Below are 24910 nucleotides of genomic sequence, written 5' to 3' on the forward strand. Positions count from 1 at the left end.
TACGTCGCACAGGTAAGCCGTTCAGAAACAGAACGTTACTAACCAATGTTCTTTTGTCTTTGCAGGGTTCGATGGTGGAGTAAGAATGCAGCAAATACCTTAAACACTCCGGTGGATCGGGTAAGTTGAAGCGCTGACCTTGACTTTGCTAATCTGTGTTTTTGTTGTTTTGCAGATGCTGCTGAAGACTGAAGATTGGATTCTCATCAGGTAAATCCGGAGATTTCGCGTTCACAGGAGCCGGAATGGAAGATTCCCTGGAGCTGACACGGTGAGCGTCCTGCTGCTGATGCAGAATAACGCGAAGCACGTTGCACCAATCGGGTGTGGTTTAAATAGTGCACAGGAGTGCTTAGGCGTCTTCTTCCACAGCCTCGCCCAGGTAAGAAAAAGAGTTCCGGTTTCTAGAAGAGTTCCAGTCCTAGGGAGTGGTGCCAGCCCCACCCAGAGGAAAAGTAGTTCCTGCCAGAAGAGGATGAAGACATCATCTTGTCGGTAAGGAAGCAGCATGGTCTGCTACAGGTAGGTCCACCCAAGCACTTCTGTATTTGCTATGAGCCCGGCGCTTCTTGTGCCGGGACCAGTCCCCACAATGAGCCTGGCACCACCGGTGCCAGGACAAGGCCCAAAAGGTCCCTAAAGGGACTTGCTGGCGTCTGCAATGAATGTCATGAGCCTGCTTCCAAGGGCGTTGGGCTGCTCCTGACTCCTTGGAAGCAGTGGTCATGACACTTAATTCTCTTCGAATCATGGTCACCGGCGTTGACTGGGGCAAGTCCAAGAATCTTGGTCAATAATTCCCCTCTAATTTCGGCTAAATTTTCTCTGACATAAGTGGTAAAGCTTCCATACCATAAATTAGCGATACCAAAAGTTAGCGATGGAATTACTTTCATTTTTCATCTTGTAGAAGTTTACAGCTGGGATGATTGAAAATCGGCCACATTTCCTGTATATTGCCCATGTTTGTGTTGCCAGTTTATTTCTTTTGCCAAAGGACCAACTGCATGGGTGCTTCTACTCTGCTATTGCTTAGTGTGACACCAAGGTATTTGAAGTCATTGACATGCTCTATGGGTACTCCCTCGACTCTCCATTGTGCTTTCTTGAGAGACTATTTAGTTGCCGCTGTAAACCATTGGTGGTCTGGTCCACCAGGATCAAGTCATTGGCGTACAGAAGTCTAGCTATTTTTACTCCTCCTATTTTTGGTGGAAATGGTCTGATATGTCTCGTTGTGTCGGAGGTCTGCCAAGTAAGTGTTATAGGGAGTTGGGGCTAGGGCACACCCTTGCTTCACTCCTCTGGATGTTTTGATCTCCATAGATAATAGGCCTTTATCATTTAGACGGACCCTCATTGTCGTTCCTGTGTGGAGTGCTTTGATTGGTTCTAGGATTTTGGGGGGCGGGGGAGGCGCAACTTAAGGAGGACAGTTTATGCCATAGGAATTCACGGCTGACCTGTTCGAAAGCCCGGACCAGGTCAACAAAGGCAAGATGGATCTTCGGTTTGCCTTCCAAAGCGTTCCCCTTTAGAGCACTTAACATTAAGATGTTTGCTGTTGTCCCCACTTCTTTAACAAATCCTGTTTGAAAAGGGTCAACACTTCCTGTTCGCTTTACCCAGGCCTTGAAGATGTCTAGTACCAGCGACCCCAAGATTTTACCTATAACATGTAGCAGAGCGATTGGCCTATAATTCTTTGGGTTATCTTTCGAGCCCTTTTTAAATATAGGCACAACCGTTGATTGCTTCCAGGAATTCGAGATTGAACTAGAGCTAGTGCATTTCTTCACGACCTCGTAGATGAATTCTTTCCATTCCTCTGGATGTTTTTTTAGGTCGGCGTTGGTAATGCCATCAGGTCCTGGGCCCTTGAGGTATTACATTTTTGGATTTAGTTCAATATTAGTTCTTTGTCAAAGGGAATTGCCCACGGGAGTGAGGGACAGACTTTTGCAGTCTTTTCCACTTTTTTTTGTTTAAAGAGCACTGTGAAGTGCTCGATCCATTTTCTCCTCACCAACATCGTTCTGCAGGGAGTTTTTTGATGGATTGAATGTTCTAACAAGCATCCAAAATTCTCTTGCTCATCTAGTACATAGTACTGTAAGCATCTGTTCTACATCAGCGTGGTACATAATGTAGCAATGTCCCTTCACCAAATTGTGTACTCTTCTTTTTTCACGGCAGTGGCTTTTTTGTTCCAATATTGTGAATTGTACTTTTCGCCAATCTGGTGGCTCTCCTCACTTTTCGCCTTTTATCGACTAATAATGTGTCGAATGTGTGTTGTCTTTCAGGTTGCGGACCTTATTTATCCCGGCAATCGGTGACTAGTAAGGGTTTGTAATTCACTGCGCCACACGTTCGTGTATATTGTTTGGATCGATAACCCAATGTAAGTTTCTTAAGGAAGTTGGAGTCTGGATCCACCACTGCAGATCTCGACTCGGTTTGTTATCCTCTCTGTAATCCAAGGTAGCACTTTGCTTTGCTCTCTCCTATGTCGGAATCTTGTGGGCTGACTGTTTATAGTTGATTGTAAATTATAGCTCTCTCTAGAGTCCATTTGTGCGAGCCACTGCTGCCCTCTTTCCAGCGCTGCTGATGTTTTGACTGCAATGGCAGTCTTCTTTTGGGGATTCGGGCATGTGGCATTTAGGTCTCCATAAATCACGTTTAATTTGATACATGCTGTAGATCTTGTCTATTTGTGACTCTGCCATATTTAAGAATTCAGCGTTGCGCATTGCTTGGGGGTTGCAGTACAAATTATGATGGGCTCGACCGGGCCCTCATCCTCTCCATTCGCAGAGTGCTCCCAATTTATCAGAGATGCTTGCAAAATTTATCAGAGATGCTTGTTGTAAGCTGTTTTTCTAGATTCATTCCGGAGCCTGGTCGAATGGCTGTTAGCAACCCCGACATAGGGCGCCTTTTTCGCTCCTTTTAATGCACCAGTGAAAGCTTTTTAGTATCCGTAGTTTCCTGGGGGCACATGATAGCAAATACACCAAGATGAACATTGCTTGGGGCGTCAGATTAATAAAACCACGGGTGTTCCATGTGCACAATTTCAGTATCTTTTGACTTGGAGAATGAGCACTTGTGTAGCATCTGCTTGTGTTGTGTGCACCAATGCAGGCAGTAGAATGTTATGAGGTAGCCTAGAACCTTACAGGTGATCAGGGTTCCAGGACTGACATGGGCACCTCTGCCACCTCATGTTATGCGCTCGGCCCAGTGAAAGTGAAATTTGGGCCATATGACTGTTTTTGGTGTACAACGGTGACCGCTTTGTTGCTGTTATTATGGTGCCAGAGATCCGTACAGCCCGGTGGCTGTAGTATAAATGATGACATTTTGGAACTCTCAGACGGCATGGTGAAAGAGTGCTTCGTAATATTATCCGTTCTTTGTGTCATGAGAGAAATGTTAGAAGAGTGGCCCTAGGAGCATGGCCAAACGTGATAACGTTTTCCGCAAGGACCCTGTGCCTCAGAGATGGTCATCGGTCAATGGAATATGTCTACAGTGATGTTCGTAAGGAAAAGTAAATGTTTTCTAGTGCAGCTACTGTGCTGCGAATGAAGTGATGCAGAAATACCACCAGCAGCAATCAATGATGGGACATGGGGGACACTAGCAATGCCTTCCGTGTTTTGTTTTCATTTTAAGGTGTAATGCAAGCTGCCGTGTTGCGCGTGGATTCAGTTAAAGGAATGGTTTGGTCAAAAAATGTTATTGTCCCTACGGGTTGGCCATGTGTTTTTAAGCCTAAGTCGCTTGATTTTAGAAAAATTTCCTATGGACCTTACCCGAGTTTTCGTCCATTAAACGCACGCGAAAACAGGCATCAGGGCGCTGCCATTTTGTGATAATCCTATCACTTGCCGCATCGCCCTGGCTGACCTGCTTTTGCGGCACTAAATCGTATCCCCCGCCCCTGAGCCCGACATTATCAAAAGATTCATATTCCCCGCCTCTCTCTGTGACGTTACTGTGCTGCGTAGGCAAACGCGCCCGGTCGTCTTCTACGCGACTTCACACAGAACCCGCAAACCAACACAGATCAACTCACAACACAGGGCGCCACAATTTGGAATATGAAACTACTCTCAAATCAAACGGCAACACGGTACATTTGGTAAAGTACATTTATTTAACATTAAATGTTCATAGAATATTCAGCAATTGGCATATTAAATCGGAATGTAATTTTTTTTTTTCTCTCTATCCGCAAATCCTGTTCCGTTTTATCGTGAGTCACGCGCTGTTACTTTATGGTACACAGGGTGTTGGTTTTCGTTAAAAGAAGCACTTTGGTCGCACAGTGAACCGCAAGGCTGTTCCATCAACTAGGCACTAGGCCAGCGTAAAGGTTGATATGTCGCTTCTATCCGCTAGTACCGCGTAAGGGCATATGGGCCCTTGGTGATCGTCCCATAAGATCGTCAAAGTGGTGCAGTTGTTTACGATAAGCTGCAGCTGGCGGTTGAAGAAACCATCTGCCGGGGTCTGAAACTGGTGGCAGTAGCAGTAGGGTAGGATATACCTGTTTTGAAAACCTAAAAATTATAATTAGTCTCGCCAGCCGATCTTTATTAATATTCATTTTATTTATTACAGCCAATCTGAAACTATTTGTTTTCAAGGATAGTGCAATGGAGTATGTTCGGCTCTAAAATCAATGCGAAAACTAATAAAATAAATCGAGGTTAACACACAATGAGAAACGACTGTTTGTCTACATGCGTGTGGAATGTGGACCTGCATGCCAATGTGCCCGGTACAAAGATGATCCCACAAACGTTTTACTTGCTCTTCATTCATTCATTCATCCATCCATTCATTAATTCTTCATTCCGGTATAAAAGCGTCTAAAGAGTTACTTGCATTATATTTGCAATTTCCATTGTGTCTCTGCGTAATGCAGTCCGTAAATCCCACTGTGCTCTTAAACTATTTTTTGTATACTGAACGAACATGAAACTCAGTCTAGTTTCAGAATTTTCTGCCTTATCGTCTTTTACGTTATTGCACCTCTCCTTCAAATGAAGTCCTTTCGGCATGGTCCCTGTCTCTCAAGGTCAAAAAACAATAGAACCTTATACTGCCAGTGTGAGTTGTGGGCCTCTTCAGGCCGCCAGCTGAAAATCAAAGCCGCTGACCTTCACTCTAAACGAGCATACATTCTTACTTTGCAACATCCCGTAGTAAAGCCATCCTGTGAGGACTTGAATTTTCGAATCCATCTATGTACTAGGCCTCAATGTGCAAATGTGAACTGGCTTCTGTCCCATCTGCAACGGCTCGCTTGGTGTGTTCTGAGGCCCCCAATTTTGTCCTCGTTGTCCGCGAGCTTTGCAGCCCTAGAGAACCATAACTATGGAGACATTGACTTTTTGGGGGAAGGTCAGGGAAAGTATAACTTACTCGAGGAGTTGAGTTGAAAGTGAGATTTATTGTTTATTATTTGCAATGCGCAAGCCTTGCGAAACTTAGTTGCACCAACAAAAATATATAAATGCACACATTGACAAGGTCAGCGATATGAGATGAATAGAGAGAGAAGTCAAACATGACACCCAGGTTGTTCGCCACCCAGGATGGTGAAGGGAGGGGTTAGGGTTAGCATACTTTGTACACTGTACAATAACATTTATTTACAAAAAGACAATCATATTACAATTATTTAAACCGGGATTTGTACTTCACAACCAGATTTGCTTTGGTTGGACATGGCACAGTGGCAATGTTTGGTGGGAATGCATCAGTGCTCTGCACAGAAACGTTCAAAATTCCATATTTGTGCTTCTCGAGTACAGCAACAATAAGGCTTTTTACAAAGTCGAACTCCATTTCCTCATGGACTGGTTTGATAACCCATTGCATGCTTCTTTTAGAAAACACCTTAGTGTAGCGAGGCATCTTTACATTACCCTTAGTCCTAGATTGTTCACGGCAGAGATTCTCGTTATGGGCCAAGACCCCAAGTAGAGTCCTATGTTTCATGCCCTGTATGCTGAAATGCAAGCGCTTTGGCCTGTACTTTAGGCACATATTGTGGAACACCTCCAAACCACCTGTGTGACAGAATTCTGTCAGTCCCCTCAAATCTCTTGATAGTTTTATCGAAAACAATCTTCTCAATGGCTTTGTGTGTCAGTGAAGAATGGAATCAACCACTTCTTCTTCCTTGCCTCTTCTGGGGACAAAGGGCCATGTTCACATTGGTGGAAATGTAGGTTGTTTGACCAGCGGTGAACGTTGGTACAGTGGTGCATCAGTGACCTCCATTTCAGTATTTCCACTGACCCTTCTGTTTTGGAGCTCCACCAAAGAATGTTGCTGATAGACTGGGACCACTGTGAAATACTTTCCAACCCTTTTTTTTTCCCCTGCAGCCGAGGATTTCTTATTTATTGATTTTAGCAAGATGCCATACATCAAATTGATGTTTAATATGTGGGAACTGCTCTCTCATTGTCTTGGCAATTGAAACGTGTCTGTCCGTGGCTATGAGGTCGATGTGCATTCCCCTCGATTGTAGATATTCCACTGATTTTATAAATTCCAGTTTCTCCATGGCCACTGAGGATGTACATTGTGTTACCTGCACGACCACCGAACTCACAATTTTCTTACTATCCATGTCCTGAAAGTGGTAGGTGTAGTACTTGGCAGAAAATCCAGGGCTGTCGCACTGTCCATCGCCGGCTAGCCTCAATCGTTTCCCTTCGAATGTACTTGCTGGAGACAATCGTTCAATTTTCCAAGCATCACTAATGGCCGGAAACAGATATTCATGTTGGTATTTGTAGTACTGCGTTTTAGAAATGAAGTCCCACAAACTGAAAGAAAAACTCTAACTTTCTAAAACTGCATCCACTAAAAAGTGATGCAGCTGCACTCAGTAGATTGCCTGCTGGCAGCTTCCCCAGCATCAGTTGTGCAGACCATGAGAACGCATGATTTAATCTACAGGCGGCATGTATTTTGACGCTACTGCCTTGTTTTTGACGAGTCACATGAATCAATGGCCTCCGATATACTTTCCCTCTGACGGAATGCCCACATTTCAGCATACTTATAATATCCATCAAACAACTGTCGAATACTATGTATTTTCCCTCTTAGACTGTCATCCGGTGTCGCACTTGTTTCGGACTGCATCGTTGTGGACATATCAGCAGAATTGAAAGAAATATCGCTGATATCGGGTTCTGATGCGTCAGTGAATGCTGCTGCTGGTTCATTCCATGTCATTTCAACATCTGTTACTTCAACATTGATGGGAGAACACAACATTGTCGACAGCTTTTTTGGTGGCAATTTTTTGGCGGGTGTAGATTGTGTGAATTGATCTGCGACTACTTCCGAGCTATCCTCAATACATTCAGTATCATCTTCTTGTGGTGGTGCAGTCGCACTGTAGCAGTGGTCCATTACAACTTTACTGGATTCTCCGGACACGTTCATTTCATGTTCTGGCCATTGGATATGAGCATCTCTAGTCTCAACATGAGGCGTCTGAATTGATAGTTCCTCCATAAATGGTCTGGCAAGCAACATCTCTCATTCGCTTCACTGTCTGTGTATGTATAGTTCGTAGACCCACGGGTAACTACAGGACAGATTGGAAAAGGGATGTTCAGTTTAAACACAAGATAAAGTATAGTACAATTGACTGGAAAAAATATAAAATAGTCCCCAGCACAAAGAAATTCTAAAGTTATGAACTGTTTGGAACTAGCCTTATTTTTGTTTCTTTTCTTTGCAACTTTCTTGACTCGACCTTCAACATCTGCACGCTGTAGCTCTGATTAGTTTCCGCATCTCTTCCCTTCCTCTTGCGCTGCAACGACTATTTTCTGTATCCGCATAGACAGCACGGAATGAGGCTCCATCGACTCCCTGAAACATAGTACTTTCATTACTATGTATCACAATATTGATAAAATAAAACACACGTGAGGACGAACACATAGGTACATCTCAATAGCTCAACACAAATTAAACATTGTGTAGAACAATCAAACGACAAGTATTCGAGCTCTGATGATCTAGTTCCATGGAACTGTCAATATCCATACCTCTGGCTCTGCATGGACTGCCATGAATGATTGTATTGGAGAGGAGGCATCAGCAACTCCCAGAAACACAGTACTTGCGTTAGTATGGTATGCAATATTGTAAACATAACACACACTTGGGGTCGACGGCACAGGTACATATAAAGAGAACCACAAATGATGCATTCTCTAAAAGATTTTAAACATAAAACAACATTACACTTATCTCTCTGCAATACCGGGTGGGGACGTGGGAAAGGAGGGGGAAAGTTTGGGGCAAAAGCGGAAGGGAAGGAAAGGGGTGGACTGGAGGGGAGAGGAACATATGCAAAATCTACATTTCCAGGTACATGTGATAGAATGTGGAGAGAGAGAGACAATCAAGAAACAAAAAACATTCAAAAAATCAACTTCCGGGACCATGGTCCGACAGACCGTCAACTTGACAACAGATGACCTCGTGGCATAGGCTATTCTAGGCAGAGGCATTTCCCCCCACTCTCCCGGGGCAACTCAGTCACAGAGGCTGTGGAGCCATCCTTTTCCTTTAGCTAGCCTCTTCCCATCTTCTCCATATTTTGTCAGCTTTCTGCGGGCAGCCCCTCGCCGCGTACACTATATGTTCCATTATAGCGCATATGTCCACATCCGTGACCCACTGTTCAAAGCTTGGCGTACGTTCCGATCCCCACAGTTGTGCAATGTTCCGTCTGAGAACTGCTACCGCAGTCGACCAGAACAATTTCTCATAACGGGAAAGGTCAGTGTCACTGGAGATCCCCAGGAGAAGGAGTTTTGGGCATCTCTGTATCTCTTTACCTATAACGCTAGACAGTTTATCACAGCATCTCTGCCAGAGCCGCTGTATACTACTACATTCCCACAAAATATGGAAAAAGGTACCACCTTCACTTTTGCAGCGTAGGCATCGTGCGTCCGAGGATTTGCCCCAGCGGAAGAGAGCCAAATATGATCAGATTTAATCGACTTATTTTTCAGATTTCTTTACATCTGCATCATCTAAATGGGATCTTGTGATTGTAGTGGAAGCTCCATCGTCTCCCTGAAACACAGTACTTGCGTTAATAGGGAAGAAAGTATAGCAAATGGAATCACGTTACATGATCACGCTCGATGGAGCTGTCAGTATCCATACCTCGTGCTGCTGAAGAATATCTATGGATGTTGTAAATGTGGTGTGCACTTCCGAAAGCTGTTGGCCGATTCGTATCCGCATGGTCCCGCTTCCACTTCCCCTGGAATTACTTGAATGTCAGGCTCTGTATCAAGTGCGTGGGTTGATGTTTCAACAACTGCCTGAAACATAGTATTTGCATTAGTAAGGATTACAATATTGAAAACACAACACACACTTGGGGTCGACTGCACAGGTGCATATCAATGGCTAACCACGAATGAAACATGGTGTAGAACAATCAAACGACAAGTGTTCCAGTCCTGATGATCTCGGTCGATGGAGCGGCCAGTATCCATACCTTGTGCTGCTGAAGAACATCTAGGGCTTTTGTCAATGTGGTGGACGCTTCAGCATCTCCCTGAAAGACAGTACTTGCATTAGTATGGATAACACTAATTATAACTGAAAACAAACACCAGGGGACGACAACTAAGGTGTATATCAATTGGAAAGCACTAGCAAACAATTGGTAAAATAATCACACGATACATAAAAACTATTACTTGACATGCATAGAACAAGTCTGTAGCGGAATAGCCAAGTATGATTACCTGATACGCGCTAGAAGTGGTTGATAACTGCGGGCACGTCACGGATGAGAATGTTCTTGCTTCAGATTCAGTGGATAGTCGAGCAGTTTTAAAGGTAAATTGTTTGATAATGAAATGCAAATATAAAAAATTGCCATGTAAACCGACAGAATACTTGAGAATAATGCTATTGAAAAATGCGCAATATAGCACAGTTCCCTGTGCCCATAAATAGATTTCCTTTGGGGGTTATAAAATCGAAAAATAATTTATTGATAAATGTCATTATTCAAAAAGCTATACACTCATATCAATATCGAAAGTATTACAAGGGACACAACACCTTAAATATCAATGAATCCATTCGGCTACCTACACTCTACCGCAAGGCCTAAAGCTAAATCCGGGCACTTGACTCACCAATGGCGGAATGTGGACGAATAGAGTTGGAATAGCGTTTGCGAGCAATTTTCGTGTCGTTCGCCGTTTATTCTTCTTTGTTCACCAAGATGTGGCGCACATGTTCGAGGAAAAGTGCCGGCTGCAGATGCGATATCGACCACCCCTCTTGTCCTCAAAGACTTGCTGGACTCTACTTTCAAGCTCTTCCGGTGGATATCCGCAATGTCTGACCCATTCTCTTATTTGATCAACAGTTTTAGGGAATACATGCATTGTAGTGCCTTCAGATTTAGCATGGGTCTTCGAAGGGAAACCGCTAATCGAGCAGGCAGGCATTGTTGAAAATTCTGAAAAGTAAATATCAAGATTATTATAAAACCTTGATGAATAAAAAAGTCATAAAGTAAATGAACCATACAATGTTCAATGCAAGGTTTGTTTTGGTCGCCGGAACTATACCAGTTCATCATGTGCGGCTTAGTATTTGCATAAATTACAGACATTTTTTAAATGTGACTAAACTCTGAACATGTGACTCGTCCTTTGGATGTTCTGTCTTGCACGAGAAGGAAACATGCTTACATTATAGACTGGACCCCTGAAGGATGCAATTCGATGACAATTGACACAGATGAAAATAAATAGATCTATTGATAGCATAACAATTGAAACTCAAGTCAATAGCAATGAGACCAATGACCATAGCACTATTGGGTACTGTAATCGCAAATAGAAATGTAAAAATGACTGATATATGACTAGGATACATGGCCTTACCTTGACCAACAAACAGTTGGATTCAGCAGGCCGAGCAGTATGTTGCAGGAGAACAGGCAGATGGCCACAGGTAGCACACTGACGAGTTTGCTCAAAGTGGTCACAGATAGCACGACGACGAGCAGATTAGCATAGATCTCAGTGCTTCTCAGGTAGAAGGTTCAGGAGTTGACTTGCAAAGCACAAAGATGTTCTCATGAGACATATCAAGTGGTTTATAAAGTATTAAAAACAGGGGTGTGTTTGTGAATGAATGACGTGTGTATGTCGTAGTATTATGTGGTTTGCAGGGGGGCGGCCTGCCTCAGGGGGAGGCCTGCCTGGAGACACGGGGTCTGAGGAGGCCATGTGAGCGATGGCCACTGGGCCTGGGATACCTTTTGAAGTGTACATGCTGTTTGGCACCTTGGCCGTTTGCGCCCGTGACAGCCCCCCCATGCCAGCGCTCATCCCCGGATGCGAACCGCCTTTGATAGAGGGGGGTGGGATGGATGGGCCGGTGGGCGTGCAGGCAAATGTGTGGGAGCGAGGGGCCATCAGGCCCCTGTCATCCTTTACTTCTCAGTAGAAACTCGGACCAAGTGCCTCCAGTAGTGGGTTCGCCCCGTGCCCTTATAAGATAACTTTGGTTGACATTGGGACCACTTCGCAGGACACGGGGCATCCATTTTTGTACCCCCTTTCCACTCCATCTTGGTGACCAGGCCTCACTGCACAGAGCACATGGCCCCCACCCTCGTTCCCACTCTGACTGGAAAACTCCAGAGGTATTTGCAACAGCTAATAAATGTAACACAACTCTTCCTCTGAGATCACTGTCCTGCATGTGAACCAGCCTGAACTAAGCACATAGCTTGTTCATGCCACATACCGGAGATTCTTGTGAGCACAGACCCACTCTTCAAACAGTGTATTATAGTGATCAATACCCTTAACCTAAGGCCTGTATAATCCAATGTTAATTGATAGTATAGATGTGACTTTTTTAGAGACATAACCGACTGAAAGACTTTGAACAAGTGTTATTTAGTGCATGCATTATTGAGAATATATTATGTTAGCTTAGATAGTGGCCACCCTGCTTCACAGCGACCTGACCTTCACCCATTCCGAGCACAGATGTCTGACGTCCAGCCTTGAATGGAGACACACTTGATTCATTTAAAAAATCAAAACAACCGTTGTTAAAATATATGTGGTGCTTTATTTTGTATCTTATTTTGATGACACAAAAATACAAGACTTTACACATCGACAGGTCAGGTTGCAGCACAGCGAGAGAAAATCCCCTGTACTGACCGCTGTCACTTGGGAAAGTTTCTCTTATGGCACGAACGGCACAGGCGGGTATTACTCTTCGAACGCGGTGTCCAAGCCTCCCGTGAAGCCACCATGTAAAGGAATGATAGGCCACCAGCCTGTACCACCTGTGAAAAGGAATGAAACAAACTGTTTTTAAATGACCAAGATAAGTTTAATAAACGTTTGTTGTCAATGACAATTCTTGTAACTAATGGCATTCTGCTCGGACAAATGCTATCTAGACACTGCACACTATTGAACGACTTTCATGTGTTACAATGATATGTATATGTAATTTTGGATATAGTAGAAGACCATGAAATAGGAGTGGCATGACAAGCAGAGTATACTTACTCGTTACTCGGATTACGAGGACGAACAGTTGCGCGAAGTTCGTGCATAAGCACCATCATTATCCTCAACACGGACCGTGTGAGGCAGGCTGCCCTGAAGTCTGCCAGCTCGGTGATGCATTGCGGTCGTGGCTCGCCTTCCGAAATGTAGGCCACTCATGCCGAGTTTTCACAGCAGCAGCAGTTCTCGTCCTCGGTTGGCATTAGTTTGCACTGATTGCATGTGCACCCGGTGGAAACACCGTCCATGCGACTATGTCCAGGCTCTTCATCTGTTGAATCGTCCTCCTGACTGCCGTCCGAAGACCCATCGTTTTCGCGCGTTTCCCTTTCCAGTAGTTCCTCCTCAGTATACTCGGGCTCGTACATGTAGGGCATTATTGTAGCCATTGTGTGTTAAACAAACTAAAATAATTTATAACGGTGGTACTGGTATCTGTTCACATGGGTTACAAGCAACGAAGGTAGCTGACCAGAGCACAAACGAGTCACAGAATATTCAAAGTAACACAGAGAGAGGAATGGAATCGAATCTGCTGCTTTGTGTTGTGAAGCGGTCTGTTTATACTTATTGAGAAAAGAGGCGTCCTGCCATTTCCATGGCGACACGTCATTAGCTGAAGCGCAGCAAATTTTGACACGAGACGTGCTTTGGCGTTGTGAAATGGCCGGTACGTGTCTGCTGATGACAGGCTCAGGGGCGGGGGGATATGATTTAGTGCCGCAAAAGCAGGTCAGCCAAGGCGATGGGGCAAGTGATAGGATTATCACAAAATGGCAGCGCCCTGATGCCTGTTTTTGCGTGCGTTTAATGGATAAACTCTGGTAAGGTCCATAGGAAATCTTTCTAAAATCGAGCGATTTAGGCTTAAAAACAGATGGCCGACCCGTAGGGACAATAAAGGAATGGTTCGGTCAAAATGTTTTAATCACTGTGTGACGGAAGAAGTAGTAATGGAACCTTTTTGACCGGCAGCACTTGAATACACAGTTTCGTGAACAGGCAAGCATGAAATAAAAAAAACAAGGTAAACTCAGGTGAGCAGTATTCCGGCATGGGAATATGAGGTACTGCTCATCTTCAGTTTATTTTGTTTGACGGCAAGAGTGTGGGAAACAAGCGCTACGAGCAATTTATGGATATTGCCTATGCAATGGTGTTTATTTCAGCATTTTTGTTTTAGGAACATAAATACAATTTAATGCAATGCTATCGTTTGTACCGTCAAATATATATATTCCACATACCGTTCCAGAACAGAAAGTTGTTGTGGCTGTTTAATATGCAACAAAATATTTTAATTGCCAGTTTGTCTGAAGGAAAGTGTGCTGTGCTGGGTAGGTGCAGTGTGAATGGAGGTGATCGGACAGACAGAGGATATATATATATATATATATATATATATATATATATATATTACACACACAGTAGTGGCTGTGTAGTTATGGATAAGTTGATAATCCCATAGGAAGAGCACCTTTTGGGTCGCTTATAACTTCACTCCCCCTGTACGAATCCACACCAAACTTTGCAAAAAAAGTTTATGGCCCACTCTGAATTTTGGTGAGGTTTGGTCCAGGGGGGGAGAAGTTATAGGGGGTCCCAAAAAGTCTTTTTTTCCCATAGACTGAATGGGGGAAAAACTTTGCGCACGCCTACAGCCCAAACTGCTGGTCGGATTTTCACCAAATTTGCGGCAGGAGCAGCAGCTTGGTCCCGAAAGCGTGCTTTGGTAAATTTGGTGAAAATCTGTCCAGTAGTTTCTTTTAAAAACGATCAAAAAGTAGGTCTCAAAAAATTTGTGATATCTGTGTCCGCTCCACGGACACACTTCCCTGTTCGCTCCGCGGGCAGGACACCGATTGGCTAATTGGCTTGCGTCATGTCCGCGGACACGCACTGTGCCCGCTGATTGGCTGAAGTGAGGCGTGATGTGCGTCAGATTGTTCCGATGCGTCCGCCATCTTGGATCCGCCGACAGCGCAGCGGCGAACAGAGGCGAAATGCAGTTTTGGGGAGTGTTTTGGTGTGCAAGAGTGCTTGGGGAGGTTTAGGGAGTAAGAGATGGGTGAAATATTGTATTTGTTTAGGCGGCAGGTGCTACTGATGTATTTGCCATGCCCGCGCTGTCCGGGATGTTCGTAATTAGTGAAAATGAGGGGTGTCCTAAGGATAGTATTCCCGTCCGTGCGGTGCGCAGGCAAGTTACTGTTCTAAGGACCCGCCCGGTGTCAGCAGACATAAAAATTGACCATATGCTGCAGTTGAAATGTTTGATTCTATGGGTGTGATATGCTGCGGTGGTTGTGGCCAGGGCCTAGAGTCTTGGGTGCATGGCCACAGGCCGTAGGCCATACACCCAAGACTCTAGGCCCTGGCCACAACCACCGCAGCATATCGCACCCATAGAATCGAATTTCTATCAAATGTTTGAAATCTACATTTTCTGTACTGTTTGATTTGTATAGTTTGTATGTGAAGTTTTGGCTACGTCATGTCATTAAGATTGTAGAGTTTGGTAACAAGCACTGTAGTATAACATATCCATGGAAGTGAACATTTTGTATTGTGGTGTATGGTTAGATGTTTGCTTCAATGGTTCTGTTATGCAGCAGTATATATGCGTTCTATTAAAATATATTTACAGTTTGATTTTTTGAGATTGGATGAATTTTTTTCATGAGTTTGGTAACTGCAGTACATATTCTTTTTCAATTTCTGTGATAAAAGAAAAGAGCATGTTAATGTATGTATTTTATAAAGACTTATTACATTGCATAATAGACATTTCAGCTTTTTTTCGACCCTCATATTTAGTAGTTTACAAACCAGTGTACTGTGCAATTTGCTCAGTTTCTGTGTTTGTTTTTCAAATCATTGGGTCTCTGGGGAAAAAAAATCCATGTCAGATGGAAAAAAAACCTTTTTTTTGTTATGCTACAGTCTATTTGTTTTCAGTGTTCACTTGTTGTTTCTGGCTAATGTTCTATCTGTTGGCTTGTTGCAGATTTTTGGAGCGGTGAGGTACCTGTTGGCGTCTTGTAACTGTCTATTTTTTGTTATAATTTAGTGGTATTCATTTATCTGTTTGTTATAGAATCTTGTGGCAGTAGGATACCTGTTGGCGTATTCTAACAGTTTGTTTTTTAATTGAAGTTTTGTTAATGTTGAAGTACAGATTAGTTATAAAATTTTGGTTTTAAGAAGGTTAAATAAGCGTTTGTAAGATTTGCTGGTAATCTCTGCTTTAGAGTAATGGTACTATCATTACATTCAAACCATCCACATTTCTTTTTTATATGTATGCAGTGTAGTGACCTGCATTGGTTGTGGCTCCATTGTGGTAGATTATACCTATTGTTGTGAAGGTTTTCTTACCAAGTGATATTTAACCATGTGTGAATCCAGTCAGCTTGCAGTTGTTTTTGGTACCATCTGTAACGTAGAAGCATTAGTATTACGTATTTACTATGTGTTTGTATTAGTAATGTGGAGCGATTATCTGAATTGCAGGTAGTACATAATCTACCATGGTTTGCATTTTGTACAAGTTGCTGAAATGGAACGGATTCACAATTGGGTATGGATTAGGTACACAAAGTGCTCATTAGGGATTTGTTCCTGTGTCCCATTGTTGCAGAGAGTGCATGTATGTTTCCACATGTATGAAATATGGAAGATTTCATGTATAGGTATGTTTTTGTTTTCCAGTACTTGTAGAAAGTACATTAGAAATTATTGTGGCTCTTGTGAGTTTATAGTGAATTTCACCATTCCAGCACAGTAGTTTAATTCTTGTCTTATTCCTTGAACGCTATACGTGTTGTCAGGATTGTTTGTTGTGTTTCTATGAAGGACTAACATTTTCAAACACAACTGGTCTGTACTGTGTAAGTAAATGTTGTCAACAATTGGTGCCAATTGAAATAGAATATTCATTGCTACATTTGCGTAGCAATTTACACCAGTTATATGTGAAAATTTGAATGGACCAGATAGTTCTGTGTCCAAGTCATTTTTTCAGAGTGTCTGTTGCTGCTTTGACGAAGTCCCTGAGTTACTTTGAGTAATAGGTTCTTCTTTGGTTGTGGTAACTGACGAAGTATTATCATCTTTTACTCTCTTTGGAGGATTTGCAGTGAGATCCTGTTGCATTTCTGTTTGAATTAGTTTTCTTTTACAAAGTTTACCTTTTTGTGGAACAGGATATGTTTTTAGATGGGGGGGGGGGGTGTATAGTGAATGTAGTCTATTGTATTCTATAATGCAAGGGATATCAGCGTTTACTTTACTTGCATCAAAGTTGATTAGAAATAGACTGTCAAGTGTATGTAAGCATGATGGTGCTACGTAGCTCATGCCTTCTTTAAAGACTGTTCCCAATATCTATCAATGCTTTGTCTAGGGTAAGACCTTGTGATTTATGAATGGTGACTGCATGTGCTAGAGTTAGAGAAAATTGTTCTCTGCGTACATACATGTCTTTGAAGAGAAGGAATCGAGCTGTTGAGCTCCCTATCCTTTTTACTTCTGAAAGTTTGTCAAAGAGAATATTGATAAACTGAGTGTTGTCACGTGGGTATGTTTGAAAGCCAACCACTGTACCCAGTGCTCCATTAACTAGTAGTCCTTGCTCCACGTCAAGGTTACGTTTAAGCATTGCTCTTCAATTAAAGATAATTTTAATATTTTCTCCAAACCAGCTGTGTTGGAGATAGAATTTTCCAAGGTATTTTTAGTCTTGTTGTGGCTTGTTGACACATGGGTAGTGCCATACCATGTACGTCCAGTTTGTCTGTGGACAAATTTCAATTATTGGTTGCATTTCTTTTTTCAACCTTGTCTCATTGAATTTGGAACACCTTGCAAGAGTTGTCATTAAAGACATACAATTGACATTTTTGTGCGCTAATTGTTCCATAACATCAGTAGCACATGAGTTATCGCCATAAAGTGCATGGATGTGCCGGGTTTTTAATATTGCTTGTGCTTCTTGAGATAGTACACCAACTCTAATACTTTTTAAGATGTTGGTGTAAGTGAGGTCTGCAGATTGGTGCATGTTTTCTGTAAATTCTCTGTTTGTGTCCTAAGGTTTTAAAAATAGGTTCACCTTTCACTGGTGTCAATTGCAGAAGATCTCTGAAAACAATGTGTTTTCCCCCAAAGAGTTCTTCATAGTTTGTTTTAAGTACTTCTTGCAATCTGAGGTGAATCAAAGCCAACATTAGGTTGGAGACCATGCTCACTTCGTCTATTAGTAGCATTTTCATTTGTTTTAACACTCTGCGTAGTTCCATTGCACCTTCTGTAGAAAGTTTGTAATAGTCTAATTTGTTTTGGTGTTCTACTGGAAGGAGTAGTAATAGGTGTAAAGTGACATCGCCTATGTTGTAGGCAGCTAAACCTGTAGGGGCAGTGACAACAGCTGACCGTTTGCTGTTCGTCAATTGTTGAAGGAACTTGATGATGATTTTTATTAAGAATGTTGTGCCTGAACCAGCTTCACCACTGACGTAGTATAGGTTTGTAATTTTGGCAGGTACATTCTTTATTTTCATGTTGTACACCATGTGCAATTTCTTTTGTTAATGCTTCAAAAATGTTGCGCCGCTCTTTGTTCAGTTCGATTGTAGTACAGTTAAGTCTTCTGTATCTTCTTCATAGTGACACATGGTGTTTTCTACTTCTGTCATAGCTAATTCTGCCTAATTTGCTATTAGTGGCTGTCCCAGTGGTTATTGGATTCCTGTTACAGAAGGTTGACTACTGTCGCGAGTGTCCTTATCTAGTTGGGCCTGGAGTAGTTCTTCGTGTTGCTGTTCATTGTGCAACATTGTTTTGTACTGCGTAAAGTTCACATCGGTGATAGTGCTTTCATTTGCTTTGAAAGCATCTTCGTAGCAGTCAGTTATCTAGTTTCTCCTTTTCTTCATGGTTTAAAAAGTAGTAGCAGGGACATGTAATATAGTTCTTTCTGTTGAGTTTTTAATGACAATTTGACATGATTTATTAAGCTTCATTTGGTAAGTTTCACTAAGCTGCCTTCACAATTTGTCACTCTATATCTACCTTTTTTTCATCGGGTTTAATATTTTTGTATGTGACGTTTTGGGCTATGTGGTATAGACACATGGTTTCCAAAGTGGTACTCCTGTTTGGGTAGTATGTGTCTAGTAAATTGTTTTTCAAAATGTCTTGGCTGTTGGGATCATTTTTGGCTATTGTTTATATGTCCTCACATGATTTGAGAACTTTTTTTTTCTAGATTTAGCAGGACCAAGACTTAGCCATACTATATTTTCAGATTTTCCATACAAAGCATTACCGGTTCAACAATTTGCAGCTTCATAGGAGCCACATTCTCAGAGCATTTTTTATGATACGATATCCTGAGAGGGCCCTATATTCTGTCAGAGCTACAATGAGGGTGGGGACCAACTCCTCTGGGTGGGTCCGGTATACCAGACTATCATTGGCGAGTAATGCCAGCTTGTATTCCTGCATCACTCAAGTCATCCCATGAATTTGGGTGTTTGCTCTGATTGTTCGTGCAAGTGGTTCTAGAACTCTAGCAAACAGGTCAGACAGTGGGCATCCTTGGAGGTGCTGAGGGTCAAGGCATCTTGGTACAGGGTCTGTGCACCGGTTTTCCATTGTCCCAGTCCCGCCCGCCTCCTCACCGCTCGGAGGAAAGACTATTCTACTCTGTTCAATGCCTTCTCTGCATCAATGGACAATAGAGATGACAATCGTCTTGGTCATCTATGGTAGCTATCAGGTCTAGGGTTTTGCATACGTTGTCCGCTCCCTGCCTGCCCATCACATAACCGACTTGGTCTGTGTGCACTAAGTGGGGAGGGGACCAGTCAGCCGCCCTGCCAAGACACTGACGTAGATCTTGGCGTCCAAGTTTATCAGAGATATTGGCTGGTATGATGCAGTCGCTTCTGTTCCAGCCCTTTTTTTGGGATGGCCACTATTCTGGACTCTGATGGAGGCTGGCACGCAACCGTTGGCACGCAACACGGCCGGTCGGAAAGGGGCGAGTTGTCAAATCCACAAGTCGGAGCACTTCTGGAGGGGGTGGAGAGGATGGGCGAAGGTGCCCAAATGGCAATGCGAACTTGAGACATTCCCACCCTGCAAATCAAGGTCGCCTTATCACTCCCCGGGAGCGAAACCAGCCAGTTCTAGTTCTCTAAATGGTTAAAGCAGTGATATGTTAATGATCACATGAGTTATTGTGCAGGAATCTTGGTGAGGGGCCCCTCAAGTGTGGCCCTTATTGTCTTTAGGGCGTCTCCAACTGAAGAGCCCATGGCAGCAGTCTTCAGAGGGGGTGGGGGAAGCAAGAGCAAACATTGGCTTGGGAGCAAGAGCTTAGCCAAAGCATTAGCATTTAAGCAGCATGGGCTGAGCAAATGTACTTCACAAAGAGTTTGATGGGCCAAACAGGAGGACCGGCAGGCGGGTAGAACTAGGGTTAAAGGCAGCAACATGACATCTGACAGTTATGGCACGATTTAATGGGATCAGGTTTGGGCCGCTCAACGTAAAAGGGCTGAATGCTCCACAAAAACGCTCCATGCTGACGAGAGAATTTAAAACCTCCAAGCTGGATGTGATGTTTGTTCAGGAAACCAAGTTTAAGTGAAGGAATTTAAAGTGGTTGGGGGGGGGGGGGGGGAATAGGCGGAGTAATGTGGGCATCAGGAGAGGCCAAGAAGGGAGGGGTAGGGATCATCTATGGGAGTTAGACTTACAGATCACAAGTTACATAGAGACAAGGAGGGGAGGTGTATACCTAAAATGGCTGACTCGCAAATTTTCGCTTGTTCTTTGGCCATATTGGAATTTGGCTTTCTTCCTGCCTTCTCAGGTCATGAAAGTCCTCATAAGGTCATACACTTGCCCAGGACAGCCACTGAGCATGTGTGTGGACCGGGAAGGGGGCTGAGACTATCTTTTCCCAGTCCACATCAGTGGTGCCACAGTCTGCTGCCTGGACGGATGTGAAACCAGTAGTTGTTCCTGATTGAGCAACTGCTGGCTCTTTGAATGTTACTGATTCTTACCATTGGGCTTAGACTTGCTTCCTGTTTGGATTTTGGATAAACTGACAACTCTTTGTTAGGGAGAATTCTCTGTTTAGGCTGAATTTCCTAACCTAGTGAGTCCCCCAGCAGCTTTGCTGGATTTTTTGGGGTTTATTTTTTTCTCCTGCCAAGAGTGAGACTCTTTTACCCTCACTCTTGGACATGATTTGAGTGTGTTTCTTTGAATCTAGATGTGTTTAATGGGCTATGGGGTCTTTTACCCCATAGGGCTTCATGTGTTTTTGTGATGTGTTACACAGCACCCTCAGTGCAGTAACACAGGGGTGCCATAGTGACCCCCCCCCAGTATAGACTCCATACCCTGGGACTGACTACTGTCTCCCAGGGCATGTAAAGTCACCATTGACTTTACTAGTCTTAAATTCTAAACAGAACCAGTACCAACCATCATATTGTGGACGTACTGGCTGGGGCAATTCAATTGCCCCGGGGTTAGTCGAGGGGGCACGTCTCCGTCCCCCCTGATCGAGTTTTGGCTGGTGGCAGTGGATACTACTTTTTATATTCAACCGCAAATATTTTCCTATGGGATTTCCCATTCTTTTAGGCTACTATCTTTATTTAATTTACGGTAGCCTCGAACATACCGCCGGTTTATTTAATTCATATTAATTCTCTGGTTGGTATTTTTTGCCAAAACTTGATTCTAAAATGGCGTTTGTGTTCTCTTCTGTGACTCCAACCCAAGTCGAGCCCTTTGTTCCACTTTTGGGCGGGCTTCTCCACAGAAGCCCTCCTTAGTGGTGCCACTCTGTCTGGGGTACTTAGGAGGGGTGGAGGGGGATTTAGGCACCCTGGACTGTGTTGCCTAGGCAACTCAAGTCGCACTCCGTCCTGATTGGCCCCGGCTCACCACTTAGCATGTTTGAGTGACAGCTAGGCTGAGTGAATGGGGGTTTTCTGTATAAAAGCAGGGCTTTGGTGACTGGAACTTGAGAAGTCGCCACAGGACCTAAGAATCCGACGAGGGAGAAGCTGAGCCGACCTGCCACAACACCACCACCGGTGGAGCCCTGCTGGACCGCCTCACCACTTTTCCCAACGACAGAGGAGATCTCCCGCCGGAGAGTCTTCTTCCTTTGACTGGTGGGGATAAACAGTTTCACCATCTTTTCGTCTTCCCGACGTACCTCGTGGCGTCTTGCCTGTGCCAAGCACCCCGGCAACCTGGATACCACGTTTTACCACGACCGCGAATACAGGTACCACCTTTAACCGGAAAACTCTGCGGCTGGTTTCTTCCCTGGTAGTGCAACGACCTTCATCTTTCCTCCAAGTTGAGATCTTCTCTTCCCCTGGACGACGACGCAACTTGCACCCACTACCAGGAACAACTGCCACCGCTGGAGGAGCCTTCCCACTTAAGGGACCGTGTCCTGCCTGGCTTCCCTTGCTACCGACTGTATAGGGTAGATTTAGCCCCCGGCTTTCTAACCTGGGTTAGCCTGGGACACCCTGGCTAAACTTTCCTAAGCCTCTCAACTTTTTGAACCCTCTGCAAGACTTTCTAAGCCTAGTGTAACTGTGTGATTTGTGGGTGCATTTGTGCTCTGCTCTCTCTAAGAGTGGGCCCAGCCTTTGGACTTTGGCTCGCCAGTGACTTTTGCTCTTCTGCCTTGCTAACAGTGTTCCTGAATCTTAGAGTGGTGTACCTTTCCATAATCTGTCTTTCCCTTCCTTTTTCACAAACTTATTGGAGTGCTATCTAGTCAAGCGCTCACCTCTGTATGAAAATAAGTGGTGTTTTACTAAGACTTATCTGATAAGGAAAAAGGGGTGTATATATTACAATAGTAACTGTGTTTAGAATATTTTACAATAAGAGTGCTGGAGTGTTTTCAACAGTGTGTTTTTAAATAATTATATACTTTGATACCAAAGCTCTGGTCAGTGTTCTTGAGGGAAGTCTGACTGCTCAGCCGCAGCTATCAGGTAAATCTGGGTGGTACAGACTGCTACCAAGTGGGTTTACTGCCAACACCTGTAGTCTTAAATCTTTTGCCGTGGTCCCTAAGGGAACTGCAGTTTTCTGCCTAACACTCTTGCAGACATTCTTAAGATTTACATGGGAGCTAAGAATCCTTCGAAGAAAAACCTGTTGATGACCAGAGGACCACTCCTGCAGTGGCTCAGCAACCTCTCCAGTGACCAACCCTTTGAGGCCCTGCGCCTCTGCATGATTTCTGAAGACCCTGAACAGTGCTTCATCCTTTGTACTAGTGCGACCAACCAGTCTCGATGTCTTCTCGAGGATCCAGCCCTTCAGAGCCTTCGGAAGTGTCCCCGGACTGACTAGCTCCCTCATGGGCTACCTCACCAGAAGCGTTGCTGTTCCGCATTCAACCCCAGAGCTTTGGTCTCTAGCTTGTGCCACAAGTCGTCTTCTCCCCAAATTTCAGCTTTCTATTTTCAAGGGAACATGTCTTGGAGCAGCTTCTGTGACAGTGTCTGGAAGGACGCCTGTTGTCTCCTGTAAATGGTGACCATCGCTGGAACTCCCGCTGGGAACGCAGTCTTCATCCTTTGTTCCAGGGAGAGGTGCCCAGGGGTTGCAGGTACAAGGATTCTTCTGATCGGGTGAAACTGCAAGATGCAATACCTGGCAAAGAAATGCTGATTCCAACGACTCGAACCTCTTCAGTACACTTCACAGATGGAGTAAGGTAACTAGCAGAGTTAGTCGGGAAAATAAAGAAACAAAGTGGAAGCTCTAGAAGCTCCCATCAACACTGCTGTGTACTGCTTTAGGACGTTGTAGATGCCAAAAAGTTGGAGGAAATCAGGACTCCAAACAAATACCAAAAAGTGGTCTAAGGGCCATATATTTCAGTAAAAAAAAGGGGTATGAGTGGGGAAAAAGATTCCCCCTCAGGAGGATTGGCAAAAAATCCAGGTGGCCAACAACAGTGCTGGGGGATTCTCAGACTGGCGATTTCACACAAGGAAAAAATCCTAACTCTCCTTTCTCCAGCATGGGGTCTGGCATGGATTCACATGCTCATGAATATTCCCCGCCGTCAGGCTGGGAATCCTCGGTAAAGAAAAAACAGAATCGGTTTCGTTTCTGATCTGTCTTTCTTAGTAGTAACCAATCACTGATCTCTGGGTCCTACTGCCCCCAGCCAATGACTGCCTTCTCCCTAAGCCTCGCCTCTGGCAGCCATCCTCGGATTTTTACTGCATGCTCAAGTGTTGGGAGTCCTCTTGTTTAGCTCTCAAGTTTTTTACTGCTTTTTCAGGAGATTTTCTCATTTTTTCGGTTTAATCGAGCCTCAAGCTCCACCGTTTCTACTTCCGATGACGGGGACCCGTTTCAGAATTCTTTTACGCCCCTCAAGGGTGAGGTTTTCGTCGAGTTTACACTTCTTGGAGGATTCCGGAAGATCTGCGGCCTAACTCAACGGACATGGCCCAGGACAAAGGGAGCTCGACGCCCGGATCCAAGCTGTTCAGGAACTGCCCTGGATGCGGATTATATAATGTTTTCAAGGAGGACGAGCATTCGCGATGTCTCTACTGCCTCCATGGGGACAAGACGCACGTGGAGAAGGACTGCGTTTTGCAAGAACCTTTCGGAACGGACCAAACAAGATAGTCGTTCCCGCCTCACCACCTGGCTGGAGAAGGGCACAGCAAGTGAGAAGGCGAAGAAGGCTGAGCGGGCTACTAAGTCCTTTGAGGGCGCCCCGGTGACGGGGGCCCCTCAGAAGGCCAAGCACCGCGAATCCGGGAGCGCCGAAAGGTCAGTCTCTTTGGTTGCCAAGCAGAGCGCTACTTCCCCGGCACGTTCGACCACGCGCCATCGCTCTGGTTCGGGGAAGAGTCAGTCCGAGAACCCGGGTAGGCCGCTGGAGCGGACCCGGCCGATCTCAAAGGGGGAGCGAGGTGTTGACCCTGCCCCCAAGGCAAAGGCCCAGGACGCACCTAAGGTGGGGAGGGCCTTGATCCACCCGTCTAAGGCCTCTACTGAAGTGGTCTCTGCGACCCAGACGGAGCTGGCTGAGACTACGCCAATGGAAACGGCCTCTGGGCCCAGAGTATCCGTGCCGCCGCGGAGGGAATCCTCTTTCCAGCCCACCGCTAAAACCCCCGTGAAGCCCCCGGCTGAAAAAGAGGAGGGGGTGGCTGTTACAGACCCGGAATCGG

At 44.5% G+C, this 24910-nt stretch overlaps 1 protein-coding gene across 2 annotated transcripts in view; it reads left to right on the forward strand.

The window, feature by feature from the left end:
- The window catches only part of LOC138497449 (transcription initiation factor TFIID subunit 4B-like), a 927656-nt gene that overhangs the window by 581670 nt on the left and 321076 nt on the right, over nt 1-24910 (forward strand). The gene's annotated exons all lie outside the window — the stretch shown is intronic.

The sequence above is a fragment of the Ambystoma mexicanum genome, chromosome 5q (genome assembly GCF_040938575.1).
Source record: "Ambystoma mexicanum isolate Mex_15411 chromosome 5q, UKY_AmexF1_1, whole genome shotgun sequence".
Taxonomy (NCBI): Eukaryota; Metazoa; Chordata; class Amphibia; order Caudata; family Ambystomatidae; genus Ambystoma; species Ambystoma mexicanum.